This window comes from Pantherophis guttatus, chromosome 1 (assembly GCF_059756535.1).
Source record: "Pantherophis guttatus breed Tessera chromosome 1, ASM5975653v1, whole genome shotgun sequence".
Taxonomy (NCBI): Eukaryota; Metazoa; Chordata; class Lepidosauria; order Squamata; family Colubridae; genus Pantherophis; species Pantherophis guttatus.
The window spans coordinates 80,705,520-80,721,406 of record NC_142063.1 but is presented as its reverse complement, the minus strand read 5'-3'; the positions used below and the strand labels follow the sequence as shown (position 1 = coordinate 80,721,406).

Genomic DNA, 15,887 nt, shown 5'->3' with positions numbered 1-15,887 from the left:
TGAACCCAATAAAATGAAGTACCGTATTTTTCCTTCCATAAGATGCACTTTTTATCCCCAAAAGTGGGTGCAAATGTCTGTGCGTCTTATGGAGCGAATATCACAGCCGGGCTGTGGCAGAGTGCAGTAGTCAATAGGCAGAGCTGGCACATGAGAGGACACCTATCTGTGGTCCTCTCAGGCTCCGCCTCCTGCCCTCACTACACTGTTGCTCCATATTCAGCACTCCATATGCACAGTGAGATGGCACTCCAGATTTATTTTATTTTTCCTCCTCGAAACCTAGATGAGTTTTATGTTCCGGTACATTTTATAGAGTGAAAAATAGGGTATTTCGGTTCCTTTAACTTTTATTAAGATAGTATGATAAATACATATATTTTTCAACATTTTATGTTGTGTGCAATGAAAACACCAGTGACTTGGCTGAAATGAGAATCAGTTTCCTTGTACACAAAATTAAACTTATTCTTTGATAACTGATTCTCCTGGAAAATTTTCAGGCTTGGAATGAATTAGACATAAGCAATTATTGAAGCTCAAGGTACAGTACATACTTTCTGTTTAAGTTACTGCTGAATTACCTATTCTTTGAAAAGTTAGAACCAATTATTCAGCACTCGAAACAAACTGCTGCCTCAGTCTGTTTTGCCAGGATATACAGAGCTGAAAGTAAATATCACAGAGATATAGTTAAGAAGATCTGGAAAACAAAAAGCTGACTGTAGCATTTTAACAAGATGATAAATAAAGTGTTTATGTTAAAACTGGATGTAAGTGTGCACCTGCTTTGAGAAAATCTATCTACGTGGTCACTAAGAGCTGACATTGCTTTGATAGAATACAGTCAGTCAATCAATCAACCAACAATCAATCTTTGAACATTATTTGGGAGTAGTTTGGATCCTATATGAACAAAACACTTCTGTGCTATTCATTAAATAAGAAGCATATTTTTTCCAGACTTCCATGGAAACCTAAGAGAAAGTGTGTTTCTTTTAAGAATCATATTAAAGATGCTATTGCTTTAATTATTTAATTCATTAAAGAATTAATTGATTTATTAATTGATTCATTAAAGAATCAATTTCCAGGCTCACATGAAAGATTGAAAAAGATATCTTAATTAATAGTATGTTTTTATTTGCATGAGATCCATACTTTTATTTAACCTTTTATGTATTATGTATCTCATTTCCAAAGGAACCTGAAGGAATAAGGTTCAAGACTCTTCAGAAATTCAATAGAGAAGAAACATCTTATATCTGGGAGATAATATTCCAGAAGAGAGAAGAATCATGGAGAAGTCTTAACAGCAGGGACCCTGGAGAGGATCCATTTGGGAAATGAATCTTCAACACCCTTCTTTTCCTGATCTCATACTACTCAGAGCAGGTGAATTTAAAAATAGCTTGGACTTAAGCCATGTAAGGCTTTAAAAATAACCCAGCACCTTGAATTTTACCCAAAAGCTAGCTGTGGCTCCTATAGTAGAAGTGTGATGTGAACAACCCAAGATATACTATACTTTGACTTCTGCATGCTAAATCAACTTCCAATGGTCCTCAAGGGTAGCTTCATGTAAAGCAGATGCAATAGATATGAAATAACAAGGGCAAAAATGGCTACCTCCCCCACTCAAAGAAAAGGTTGGTTAGCTAAAGGACCACTTCTCAATTATCTCTAGCCATTCCATTAGCCTGGCAGAATGGGTATATTGTGGGTTCTGTCTATGAAAGTGTGCCACCTGACAGAACCCACGAGGCAAGCATTTTCTGTGACAGCACAGACCTACCTTTGGTCACAGCTCCCTGGTTCAACAAAGCTATAAGTCCCAGGGACTCCCAGATTGCTATCTTGCACCTCTGGGGGATTTCAACTATATTCAGAATTAAGACTAAGACTCTTCTGAGATTATTCAGACTCCACAACAAAATATCAGGCAGAATGCTGCCAGATAACTTCAGTCAAGTTATCCAGAGCCTGGATAGCTCTGCAGACAAGGCACTGCAATTTAACACCAGCTGTCTGCAATTACAGTAAGTTCAAATCTTGCCAGGCTCAAGGTTGACTCAGCCTTCCATCCTTTCTAAGGTAGGTAAATTGAGGACCCAGTTTGTGGGGGCAATAAGCTGACTTTGTATAAAATATACAAAAGTATGAAGGCTATTGCTTAACGCACTGTAAGCCACCCTGAGTCTCCGGAGAAGGGCGGCATATAAATCAAATTAAAAAAAAATTTTTTTTGACTGAAAATGTATAATTTTATTCTCTTAACTGTTATGAAAATGAATTACAATGGTAAGCAGCCAATCTTCTCACTTAGCTGGAGAATAGGATCCAGTAGTTTTAAACACTGCCGTTGAATATCTGCCTCTGAATGTCATATGTACTTTACCATTCTTACTGCCACATGTTTGGTCATATTAGTCCTTTGTTGTTTAAGGTGTCTAATTTGCTGCGGTATTTTTCACTGTGGCTGCCAGTGAGGCCTTTGAGAAAATCTCTAAGCATCTTCTGGAAACCCATAGGAGCCATTAAGCACCTGAGGCAAAAGAATGGCTCATCTGTAATGCATATCTGAGATAAGTTTCTGGAAATTTTTTTTAAAAAAAAATAGAATTAGTGTATACTTTTATATTATACATATATTCACTGCTTGTGTTCATTGGTCCTGCAAAACAAAATGAAATTGATTTTGATATAAAGCTTTTATTTCTTCCATTACTGAATGAGCACTTGGGCATCTTGCAATTTTACTTTGTTAACTAATTCTGGAGGAAAAAACACCCTATTACATTTTGAAAATATCACATAATTCTTTTCTTTACCTCAAGGCAATAGATCAGCGATGGCTAACCTTTTCCGGACTGAGTGTCCAAAGCGCGCACACACCCGAACCCCCAAAATGCAATGTGCACCCAGCCCCCATGCATGTGCCCCACCTCCCATGCATGCACATGTGCCTCCTACATGTGCCCTGCCCCCGCGCATACACGCATGCCCCCACACATGCACGTGCTCCCACACATGTGCACATGCCCCACCGCACATGCCCCACTGCTGCGCATGCACAGCAAAGACCCAAAAACCAGCTGGCCAGTGGGAGGGGCATACGCATGCGCAACGGAGATGAACTGGGGCAATGGCTCGCATGCCATCAGAGAGGGCGCTGTGTGCCACCTCTGGCACATGTGCCCTAGGTTTGCCGTCACGGCAATAGATGTTTTCAAGCAGTGAAAAGGACCCAATGATAAAATATCCAGTTCTTAATTGCTCTTGTTTATCACATTGAATGTATAAAAGTCCTTTACAAGTGTTTGGAATACTTAATATGCACATCAGTCTGTATCTATTCTGTATCAATATCACAAGTATTCACTTATTAGTCCAACCTTCTCCAATATGGGGGACTCAGCTTCCAAAATTTACTTCTGCTATGCAAATACAAGAATGATTGTGATAGCTGGGAATTCTAGAAGATGAATTTCATATGTGTGGGGAATGCCCAAATTGGAGTAGACTATTTGAAGCACTTGTGAAAAAGTTCTGATCATTCTTTCAACACTCATTTATTTCCATCCACCTTCAGGTATCCTTATATTGTGCGCTTTGGATGCATGTAAGTTTTTTAAAAATTGCATCTTGCAATTTTAGTGCAGAATTTTACCAAGGATATGTAATTTGTATGGTTTCCCCAAATAAAATTTGATGCGCAACTTTCCCAAAGAAACAATCCTCCATGTGCATATATAATTTTAGGCACAATTGTTGAATGGGAAATGCAGATCAAATTTAACAAAATAATTCCAGGGTATTATCATGTGAGACAATAGAAATAAGTTAATGTTTGTTAGTCGTATTTCCCCAGAGGCAATTAAAAATGATAAACTTCCAAATAATTTAAATAGGGAGAAAGGTTATCAGTTGTCATCTACTGGTGGATGGTAATTGGTTGGGGGCATTCTGCTCCATTGAACACAGGCAATATATAAAAGCCTGTCACTTATTGCCAACTCCAGTTTCAGATCTACTGGGCAATGTGGCTAATGAAACGTCAGCACATAGTCATGGTCTCACATGACATTAGCTGGAACTCATTTCAAAAATAAATAGTAGCTGTGAAAACCTATATTCTAGGTCAAATTTCACTGACTTTCTTTATGGAACAACCCTATTTAAAGAGAATTTCTCACTGGAATATTGATTTAATAATAATCAAGTGTGCAGTAGTGATATATTATTTAATCTATTTGCTGGTAGGAATACTGTGTAGCTACTTAACATTTCAAGAAAATACCTTTAGTTTCAGCTATTTCCATCTCTCTCTCTCTCTCAGATGTACTGACCAGTACGAATGTGTTATTCCCATCCTGCTGTTAATTTAATACAAATTACTTATTTGATTTCCAGAGGATTAAAACAGGAATATAGTCATTTTAACTCTACTTTTGTTTTCTTCATTTCTTTCCTCTCATTCTCCTTTAGATTATAGAACAATGAGACCTCCTGGACTATATAACAACTTCAGGATTCTTTCTCAGTTTCTACAATTCTCACTGTTTTGTCTTTATTAATGACTACAGCACATTAGATCTTAGCCAAAAGGTCAGAAAAGTGATTTTTTACATTTGGTATGGTCAGATGACTAAATCAATGATGATTCTGTACTGCTCTGCTCCATTCTTTATTAATTAGTCTTATCTTTAGAACATTCTCTCTCTCTCTCTCTCTCTCTCCCCCTCTCCCTCTCCCTCCCTCCCTCTCTCACACACACTAATTTGGCAACTTCTAATGAAATTGTCCCAAAGGTGCTTTTTCCAAGACATTCTAAAGAAATTGAAAACCACAATCAATTTAAATCTGTATTTAAAACTTAAGAAGATTAGAAAAGTTGGACATAATATCTACCCCCTAACCTTCCTTTCTTCTCCCAGATCTTGCTCTCTTCAGTTTTAATATGTAGAACAAATGTGATCAGTTCAAGGAATAGAAAGACAAAGGATTTCACACAGGATTAGAGACCATTGATTATTGTTAGAAAGTCTATCCATCTCAAAATTAGGTTGGTGTGGATTAACCTGAAGAGAGTGAAGCATCTTGTAGATAAAATATGTACTGCTACACCCTGAAGTTAGAGGCCTTCTTGATGAGATGCTTTGTTTTGGTGTGAAGTACTTCTATTTGTACAGTTTGCTACACATACATAGAAACAATGTTATCCACTGAAGTGAAACTACGTGAGCTCTCATCTATGAGAAATGAAATTCCACTCAGTTTTATATTACTTACTTGAGCTTGATGAGCCAACTGAAAACTTTTTATGGGCTATAATTTACTAAAGATTTATTTCAGTTAAGTTCTCAAGAATTTATTATAAAAGTGAAGGGCTGCCACAAAGAGAAGAGGGTCAACTTATTTACCAAAGCACCAGAAGGCAAGACAAGAAGCAATGGATGGAAACTAATCAAAGAGAGAAACAACCTGGAATTAAGGAGTGAGAAAAATTAACCAATGGAATAGCTTGCCTTCAGAAGATGTAGGCACTTCATCACTGGAGGTTTTTAAGAAAAGACTGGACAGCCACTTGCCTGAAATCATATAGGGTCTCCTGTTTGAGCAGAGGATTGGATTAGAAGACCTCCAAGGTCCCTTGCAGCTCTGTTCTGATTATTTATTTATTTATTTGTTTGTTTAAATTTCTATACTGCCCTTCTCCAATATAGGACTCAGGGCGGTGAACAGCCAAAATAAAACAAGACATACATACAAAACATACAAAATCTAAAAACTGATTAAAATAATTAAATCTTTTGGCCGTAATTAAAACAATTCCAATTTAAAATCAGTTTAAAATTTGACTCAAGCCAGCCCAGCTAGTTGAAATAAATGGGTTTTCAGGGCCCGACGAAAAATCCGGAGGTCTGTTATTATCCGTAACTCTGGGGGGAGGTTGTTCCAGAGGGTGGGCGCCACCACAGAGAAGGCTCTCCCCCTGGGGGTCGCCAGCCGACATTGTCTGGCGGACGGCACCCTGAGGAGGCCCACTCTGTGTGAGCGCACTGGCCGGTGGGAGGCTATTGGTGATTGTTTGTCTTTAAAAACTACATTTTATTCATCAAAGTACAGGTAATCAGTGAGTTATGACCACAAGGAGCCCAAAATTTCTTTTGCTAAGTAAGACATTTGTTAAATGAGTTTTGCCCCATTTTATGAGTTGTTTTTTTTTGCCACAGTTGTTAAGTGAATCATTGTAGTTATTGTTAATAACATGGTTGTTAAGTGGATCACACTTCCCCATTGCTCTTGCTTGTCAGAAGGTCATAAAAGATGTCCACATGACCCCAGGGACACAGTAACTGTCATAAATTTGTGTCAGTTGCTAAGTGTCTGAATTTTGATCAGGTATCCACGGGGATGCTGCAACAATTGTAAGTGTGAAAAAAGATTATAAATCAATTGTTCCAATGCTGTTGTAACTTTGTTTTTCATTTTTTTTTTTTGTTGTTAGTTGCGAAGTCGTGTCCAACCCATTGCAACCCCATGGAAAACATTCCTCCAGGCCTTCCTGTCCTCTACCATCCTCTGGAGTCCATTTAAGCTCATGCCTACTGCTTCAGTGACTCCATCCAGCCACCTCATTCTCTGTCATCCCTTTCTTCTTTTGCCCTTAATCTTTCCCAGTATTAGGCTCTTCTCCAGTGAGTCCTTCCTTCTCATTAGGTGGCCAAAGTATTTGAGTTTCATCTTCAGAATCTGGTCTTCTAAAGAGCAGTCAGGATTGATCTCCTCTAGGCAGGGGTGGGTTCTACTTAACTTTACTACCGGTTTGCAGCAGGGCTGCATGCTTCGCTCTCGCGCGTGCGCGTGCGCTCTTTGCACATGCGCAGAAGTGCTTTGGTGACATCGGGGTTGGTGGGCGGAGCCTCCTGCCGGTTTTACTACCGGTTCTATAGAACCGGTGCGAACCAGGGGCACCACTGTCTCTAGTACTGACTGGTTTGATCGCCTTAAATGAACTGTTGTAAGTCAAGGACTACCTGTATTTGTATATTATAGTCTCACACACATCCCTCTGTATAGTAATAGTGTCTATTTAGTTTTGGTTCCAAGTTCTTAAGGGAATGAGAAAAAAAATACATAACAATCCTTTAATTAAATAAAGTGTGGTTTTAATGTCCATTTTCTTCATGATGCAACATAAGAAATTATTTTTAAATGTATTTTTACGAACTTTCATTTTTACATAAAAAAAACAATGGAAAGCAAACAATATCTATTTTTTATTTTTATTATTGCAATGGTTTTTACAAGAGAAGCAACCCTGGTTGAAAAGTTACTGGAACTCTAAAGGGTCTTGAAGAATCTTTTCATTAAAGGTAATATTTCCTCTCTTTGTAAGGCAGGTTGTTCTGAAAGGCGAACTGGAGTGGCATTCAGAATTTCTGAGTTTTTCTTTATGTCACTGGAGGCCCTTTCTTTGATCCAAAACTTTGACTTTCACCCCCCAAAAAATGTTCTCATATCTTTCTATATCCCTTACTCTGAGCTGTTAATCCTGCCATTTGAGTGTTCACCTCCTTTGCCTTGTTTCCTGTAGGTGAGGAAGCTCCTTAAGCTCTTTTTCTGACCTTTTCTATGAAATCTTTGATTTAAGCCTAAGGATATGTACCTGAACAAGATCACACATTCATCAGTCTTTGGTGTGGGGGGGGATTGCCCCCCATATTCCCCACTCTTTATTGCCTAATACGGGCTAAATACGGCTAGATTCATTCTCCTCACTCGTCCCAAGAAATATGGATACCACGTGAAAAATAATGGAGATGTGGCATGAGAGTGATGGTAACATATAAATTCATCACCTCATCTTTTTATACAACTTTGAGATTATTCATAGACTAAAAAAGGATAATAATATTTAAATACCATCAACAGTGTGAGACAGCTTCTAGAAAGAATAACATAGTTTGGGACTGCATTAGAAACATCTTATGAAAGATATGTGAAGTCATTAGAGGTAGTCCTTATCTTAAAACAGTTCACTTAGTGACCTTTCAAAGTTACAACAGCACCAAAGAAATTGACTTATGGACGTTTTTCACACTTACGATCATTGCAGCATCCTCAAGTCAAGTTGGTCAAGTGATCAACATTCAGATACTTGGCAACTAGATCATATTTATGACGGTTGCAACGTCCCAGGATCATGTGATCACCTTTTGCGACCTTCTGAGGAAGTCGCAAGTCAATGAGGAAGACAAATTCACTTAACAACTATGTTACAAACTGAATAACTACAGTGATTCACCTAACAACTGTGGCAAGGAAATGTCGTAAAATGGAGCAAAACTCACTTTACAAATGTCTCATTTAACAATATAAATTTTGGGTTCTGTTCAGGGGTGAAATCCAGCAGGTTCTGACAGATTCTGGAGAACCGGTAGTGGAAATTTTGAGTAGTTTGGAGAACCAGCAAATACTACCTCTGGCTGGCCCCAGAGTGGGGTGGGAAAGGAGATTTTGCAATCTTCTTCCCCCAGGAGTGGGGAGGGAATCAGGATTTTGCAGTATCCTTCCCCTGGAGTGGAGTGGGAATGGGGATTTTGCAGTATCCTTCCCCCAGGAGTATGGACAGAATGGGGATTTTGCAGTATCCTTCTCCTGGAGTGGGGTGGGAATGAGGATTTTTCAGTATCCTTCCCCTGCAGTGGGGAGGGAATGGGGATTTTGCAGTATCCTTCCCCTGGAGTGGGGTGGGAATGGGGATTTTGCAGTATCCTTCCCCCAGGAGTGGGAAGGGATTTGGGATTTTGCAGTATCCTTCCCCCAGGAGTGGGGTGGGAATGGGGATTTTGCAGTATCCTTCCCCCAGGAGTGGGGTGGGAATGGGGATTTTGCAGTATCCTTCCCCTGCCATGCCCACCAAGCCACGCCCACCAAGCCATGCCCACAGAACCGGTAGTAAAAAAAAATGGATTTCACCACTGGTTCTGTTGTGGTCATAAGTCGAGGACTACCTGTATTCCTTGACACTAGTGAGACTGAATACTATGTAAAACTCCAGCCAAAATTTCTCTAGAAGAACATTACAGGTTGTGAAGGATTCATAGTAGGACAATGAAAATAATTCAGGGACTTGAAGAATGCCATATGAAGATAGGCTGAAGGAACTTGGAATGAAGAAAAGAAGACTTAGTAAAGCCCTGTATTTCTGTATTCAAATACTTAAAAGGAAGCTGTGAAAAATATGGCCAAGAATTATTTTCCATGGCAACTGAAACTATGATCAGATATAATGGGCATATGATGCAGCTAGATAGATTTTGTTTAAATATACATAAGGAAAACAATGCTGAAGGATATGATAGCAGTATTCCAATATTTGAGGGGCTGCCACAAAGAAGAGGAGCTCAACTTATTTTCCAAAGCACCAGACAGTAGGACAAGAAACAATGGATGGAAACAAATCAAGGAGAGAAGCAACCTGGCATTGAGGAGACACTTCCTAAGAGTGAGGACAATTAACCAGTGGAACAGCTTGCCTTCAGAAGTTGTGGATGCTTCATCATGAACTTTTAAAGAAGAGACTGGACAGCTACTTGTCTGAAATGGCATAGAATCTCCTGTTTGAGCAGGGGGTTGGAGTAGAAGACCTCCAAGGTCCCTTCCAGATCTATTCTGATTGATATTTGCATTAAACAATCTACCTATGGAAATTGAGTTCTCCATCTCTGGATTTTGTTAAAAAGAGGCTGGATGACATTTTTCATGGATGGCTTAATTGGTATTCCTGCAAACTGCAGAGATTTGGACTAGAGTGTCCCAGATGCTCATTTTAACTCTACAATTCTGTGACAAACAATACACTTGCCAAGGTAAAACAATGTAGTAGATTACTAAGTAGGGTTTCTCCTTCAGTCTTAAATGTTTCAGCCATATCATAGTCAGTCTAATAATGCATTTGATGGTTTTCTCCTGTTTGCACTTTCTGATTACTTATGTTTACTATCATACAAAGACAAAACTTAAATGCTATCATATTTATAATTTTACTAAAAGGAAGGATATAGCAATTAGCAGGTTCCAGATTTGATATTTCTCCTTGTACAGTTAGTCCTCATTTACTGATGGCAGCTGGGACCATCAGCTCCACCACTAGGAAATATGATTACAAAGTGAAATGTCATGTGATTGCACCCAAGATATGATGTCAGTTCTAGTTGTAGTTGTTAAGTGAATCACACAGGAAACATCTTGCCTTTCCTGCTGGTTTTCCCATGTGACAAAGTCACAAAGTCATCTCTTGGATGTGCATCAAAAGAAGCTTCATCTGACATAAATGCATGATGATTGTCAAGCACCGGAATTGTGATCACATGACCACGGGGACAATTCAATGGTCGCAACTTTGATGATTGGTTGCAAATCTTCATTTTCATGTCATCAAAATTTAAAATGGTCCCGGAATGAGTGGTTTACTGTGATTGTTTATATAAGAAATCCATGAACATTTTACTGGGAACTGTGACAGAATGGAGAAGGTAAACACTGTCCAGCACTTTGTCAAGAGATCTCTCCAAAATATAAACCACATTGTGATGATAATCTGAGGCTGGAAAAAGCTAGAAGAAAACTCAGTTCAGGCTTCAGTCTCACACAGTCTCTTATAAGAGAGGAAGGTGAATGGAACTAAGAAGTTCATACAAGGCTGACTTGAAGTTGGACAAAGAGCAAAAAAACCAAGGATGCTCAAGGGAAGCTGATGTGGATGATTAAAACAAGCATATGGAAAGAAAGAAAAAATATAAGAAGTAAAAAAAGAGGTCATCAAGAAAAAAAATTCTCAAAGTGAGAATGTCAGAAAGGCTAAAGTTCAACATAAGCAGAGATAGGAAAAATACCAATTAGGGCTTCCTCAAATGAGTTCAAAAGCATGACCAGTATATAAGCTGCTTGGTGAAAATCTGTCTAGCATCAGGCAACTGAGAACAGCAAGTAAAGGGCAGGATTGAAGCTTGAGATTAATAGAAACAAGTTTGAAGAATGTTGATTTGCTATGAAAGAGTTTTAATTTCTCTTAGCCTTCATTTGGTAAGGCAAGGCCTAGAACCAATTAGTCAAGGTCAAATTGTAGAAATGTTATAAAGCTGTAACAACAGAATTCCAACAGCTACAGGATTTCAAGTACAAATTCATGTATAGATTCAACTTCCCAACACATTTGCAACCCTCTTTCATTTGCCCATCTGGGGGTTATTTTTTGTCTCCATCTCTCCCTTGTTTAGAAAATGGTCCAATCTATAATTACATTGTTGTTCACCAACTCTCACAATTACTAGGTCGGGTGAATTGCATCCAGTATTGAAGAAACCCTGCTGATAGTCTACCTTAAATTGTATTTACTCCCTTTGAGAAATCCAGAGAAAGGGGCTTGTTTGGATTTGCACAATGCAATTCTTAACTAATATAGCACAGGACACAGAAGGAAAAAAAAAGAGAGACCATATAATTCAATTCACTATTTTTGTGTGGAGCTTAGATCCAAATGTTCTGAATAAAACCCTCATCTCAGCTGTGAGAGAAATGACTGGTATTCTACAGTCCTTTATCTATTTCTGATTTTGCTTCTATATTTCTCTGAATCTCGTTTCTATCCTTCTATTAATTGAAGCATGAAAAACTAAGGAGCCTGCAGGCTACTGGAGAGATAGATATCTAATGAAAAGCAAAGTGTATAGATACTCAGTTCCCCAACTATCTCTTTGTTAAGAAAAGTGTAAGAATCCTGTAGCTTTGCCTAATCAGATGGGTATCTGCATGCAGATGGTGTCTCTATGAGCAGAATATACATTCCAGGCGGTGGTGAGATTCAATTTTTTTTACTACTGGTTCTGTGGGCATGGCTTGATGGGAGTGGCATGGCTTGGTGGGTATGGCTTGGTGGGCATGGCAGGGGAAGGATACTGTAAAATCTCCATTCCCACCCCACTCCAGGGGAAGGTTACTGCAAAATCCCCATTTCCTCCCAATCATCTGGGACTCAGGAGGTAGAGAATAGATGGGGGCGGGACCAGTCAGAGGTGGTATTTACCGATTTTCTGAACTACTGAAAATTTCCGCTACTGGTTCTCCAGAACTGGTCAGAACCTGCTGGTTTCCACCTCTGATTCCAGGTACATGTTACATGTACACTTTCAAATGTGCTCATCCTTGCAATTACTTCCCAACATGTAATTGGTTTCCCATGGCAGAATTTCCAAATGAGATGCCATTCTTTCTTTACCTCTCTTGTCATCTCCAGACATTGCCTGCAAAGGTGTCCTCTTGGAGACATCAGCATCATCTTGCTGCAAGAGAGAGACATTCAGTCTCACAAGTACCTGGAGATGGCCGACAGCTTCTGCCACTGGTGACTTTTACTTTGTTCTGTTTTATCAGAACAGTTATCAGTTTTGTTGTTTGTTTAATTACTCATCTTCATGCCAGGTATGAATTTAACCAATGGAATTTTCCTGACCTTGTGTTATTCAACACCGCCAAGCAACATTACATTAAAAAAAGTGGTTAACCACAGTAAAAAGGCAGAAGGCATAGTTTGCTTTGGCTAACTGCTGAAAGAAAATGGGGCTGCCATGGCTTATAAGTCATACAAAAGGGCACTCAACCCCTGTTAAAATATGAAGTTCATTCTTCCAGAAGTGGATGCTCACCAATTTCTTGAGTAGCTGCTATATTGATTCTAAGGGGCAAATTACACCAATACAATGCTGTGCTATTCAAGAAAAGGATCTAATAGAGACTTAACTCCGGCAGGAATTCTTCGCTCTTTTGCTTTTCTGCTACTGTCCTTTTTATTTGCTGTTATTTTTGTTATTGTTTCCTAAAGCCAGTGATTTTAAAATTCCTTTCATGCACAGTCTTAATTTATTTTTTTAAAAAAATAAGCATAAGGTCATGAATGAAAAGTCTTCTTTCAAATATATAGATATCAGTATGGATATCAGAGAAGTGTGTATATATTACACGCGCAAGGGCTAAATTGATTAATGGCATATAAAGGCAGAGATCTCTGTAATGGTAGCTTAATACTCTGACGATGTCAGCAGATGGTTGACGAAAGCTTAGTAAAATAAAATTTTAATTCTTTTAAAATTTTAAAATCTTAAGTTCCAGAGTTCGCAGTATGTCTGCTTCTTTTTTTACTAATATACCTGGAACTCGTATTTTTAGAATAGTTTGTAATATATACCCTGTTTCCCCTGATAAGGGGAAATAAGATATCCCCTGATAATAAGCCCAATTGGGCTTTTGAGTGCATGGCAATAAGGCCAAGCACTTATTTCAGGATTCAAAAAAATATAAAACAGGGTCTTATTTTCGGGGAAACACGGTAGTTGCCAAAAGGTAATATAGAAATAAAATCAAGTAAGAAAAATGTGGGCAGAGACGACTTTCTCAGTTTTTTCTTTTATTTCTTACCATTATCCCGAACCTCAGAAGCTGAAGATGGGGGAAGGGGGACATATTGTTTTAATTTAGATTTAATGCAGAGATGAGTAATCTAAGACATGCCATATGTTGTCAATTTAAAGCAGACATGCCATTGTTGCTGAACTACAACCCCAATATCTATAGAAAGGATAGTCATAGCTGAGAAGCATTGTTCCACACTAACTGAGGTGCCAAAAATTACCTCACTGTGATCTGAAATAACTGCTTAAAATAGCATTTAGCATAATCCCAAAATGAGGATGCAGTCTTTATGCTACAGATTTTTCAATTCTGATGAAGATTTGTTTATAAACTTCGTTTATGTGAACATGGTACATATTGAGAATTTTTCAAAGTGAGTGAAGAACTCATTCCATCACCATGTTTATATGGAAATTTGCCCAACTTTTCCCTTTCAAAGTGCATGTCTCCAATCTGCTACATAATAAATAAATAAATAAATAAATGTAAAAAAAATCACTATATTTGGAAATTTACTTGCATATTTTTTTTATGTTACGGGGTAATCTTAAAATAGGGCAAAAATTCAGGTAATGCTTATAACATCACAGATTTATTTTATTTATGTCCTACCTTCATTATTTTTATAAATAACTCAAACTGGCAAATATATCTAGCACTCCTCCATCTTTCTATTTTCCTCACAACAATAACCTGTAAAGTGAGTTGGCCTGAGAGAGAGTGACTGCTACAATGTTATTCAGCTAGCTTTCACGGCTAAGGTGAGACCAAAATACACAGTCTGCCTGTTTGTAGCCACTTAACCACTAGACCAAACTTGCTTGCTGGAATTCTGGCAATAAAATATTTCAGGAGAAAACTATTTCATTAAAATGGAAGCAGGTATTGACTTACAATTACACTTGACAATATTCTTAAAATCCTAAAGCTGAGAACAACCTCATTACCTTTTCTGATATAACATCGACTGTTAGCCAATTGAAAAACTAAACTACAGTTTCTTTGTTTTTTGTTATTATGAACTTAATTGCTCAGAACATTTTTGCCTTAAAAAATTAGTCAAATACTATATAGTTTCTGGCTTGAAGCCATACCTGTTCTTATGTGAACTTACAGAAAATCCTTTAATTCGAGGAGGCTCTATCTGATGGAGAAGGGAGGGAAGGATAACCTACCTTTCCCCTTGCCCCCCTCCACATCCATCAAATGGACTCCAGATCGACCTTGCTTGCTTAACAACCTCTCTGCTTAGTTGCCATTTGAAGAAACAATGATGTTTAAAAAGTAACTTTACAGCCTACACATTGCAGGATCCAGTCTGGGTCAATCCCTAGGACTAGAAGTTTAGTCTTCTGAGCTTTCAGACTTGTGCTGTAGCCCATCCTCAGCCTTCTAATTAATCCAATCTGGTCACTGGGACTAGAGGTTTAGTCTTCTGAGCTTTTGAACCAGTGGTGACATGCTACCAGTTCACACCAGTTCAACTGGTAGTTAAAAAAAAAAAAAAAGCTTACAGTTCATCTGAACCGGTATTTCTGACGATCAGCTGTGCCGCGTGATTTAAAATTGCTAGAAAGCAGGAAATCCTGCTTTCTAGAGAATCTAAATCATGCATCACAGCTGTTTCCCTCCCCTCACTGTTCTACTTACCTTCCAAGCTTCCTTTTTCTGTGTGCAGTGCACGCTTGGCACATACTGTGCATGCATGTGTGCAGCGAGCATTTGGTGCGCACCATGCACGCACGGCCATTGAACCGGTGGCAAACCAGTTCAGATTTCACCATTGTTTTGAACTCATGTCTGGTGAGAGAGAAGATTCCCTAAGGATGGGCCCCAGCATGAGTCCAAAAGCTTGGAAGACTAAATCTCTGGTCCTGATACTAACACAGATTGGATCCTGCAACATTATCCTGAGACAAGTGTATTTGCCTCCATTCATGAGTCCTCACATTTACCACTATCATAGCATTCCCATAGTCACATGATAAATATTCAGCTGCTTTGCAACTGGTGGGCATTTATGACCACCGCAGTGTCCTGAGATTACATGATTGCCATTTGCATACTGCATAACTGGCTTCCAATAATCAGAATAATGGAGAAGCTGGCAGTAAAATTGCAAATTGCAATCCTGTGATGTCTCCTTAATGACCCACAGTGACTTTTCTTAATAGCTATAACTAGCGTAATAGCTAGCTGAAGTGACATTATAAGTCCATTGCAATCATGTGGTGTTTCACTTAATGACTGAATTGCTTAGTGTTGCAGTTGCTGGTCCCAACTGTGGTTGTTAAGCAAGAACTACCTGTATACAGGTTTCTCAGGTCCAAACCTCAGGAAATATATAGTGAACGATTATATATATTATGTTGAAACTTACTAACAAAAGTGGTGGTGATATGTTCTCTTCA

The 15,887-nt window shown here is 38.6% G+C and overlaps 1 long non-coding RNA gene across 1 annotated transcript; it reads left to right on the top strand.

Moving 5' to 3' along the window:
• Nucleotides 1-229: 229 nt before the first annotated feature.
• On the top strand, nt 230-2,497 carry LOC117666090 (uncharacterized). The gene is made up of 3 exons (XR_004591608.3): nt 230-544; nt 1,204-1,395; nt 2,447-2,497. It is a non-coding gene; the product is annotated as an uncharacterized LOC117666090 (long non-coding RNA).
• The last annotated feature ends 13,390 nt before the right edge of the window (nt 2,498-15,887 follow it).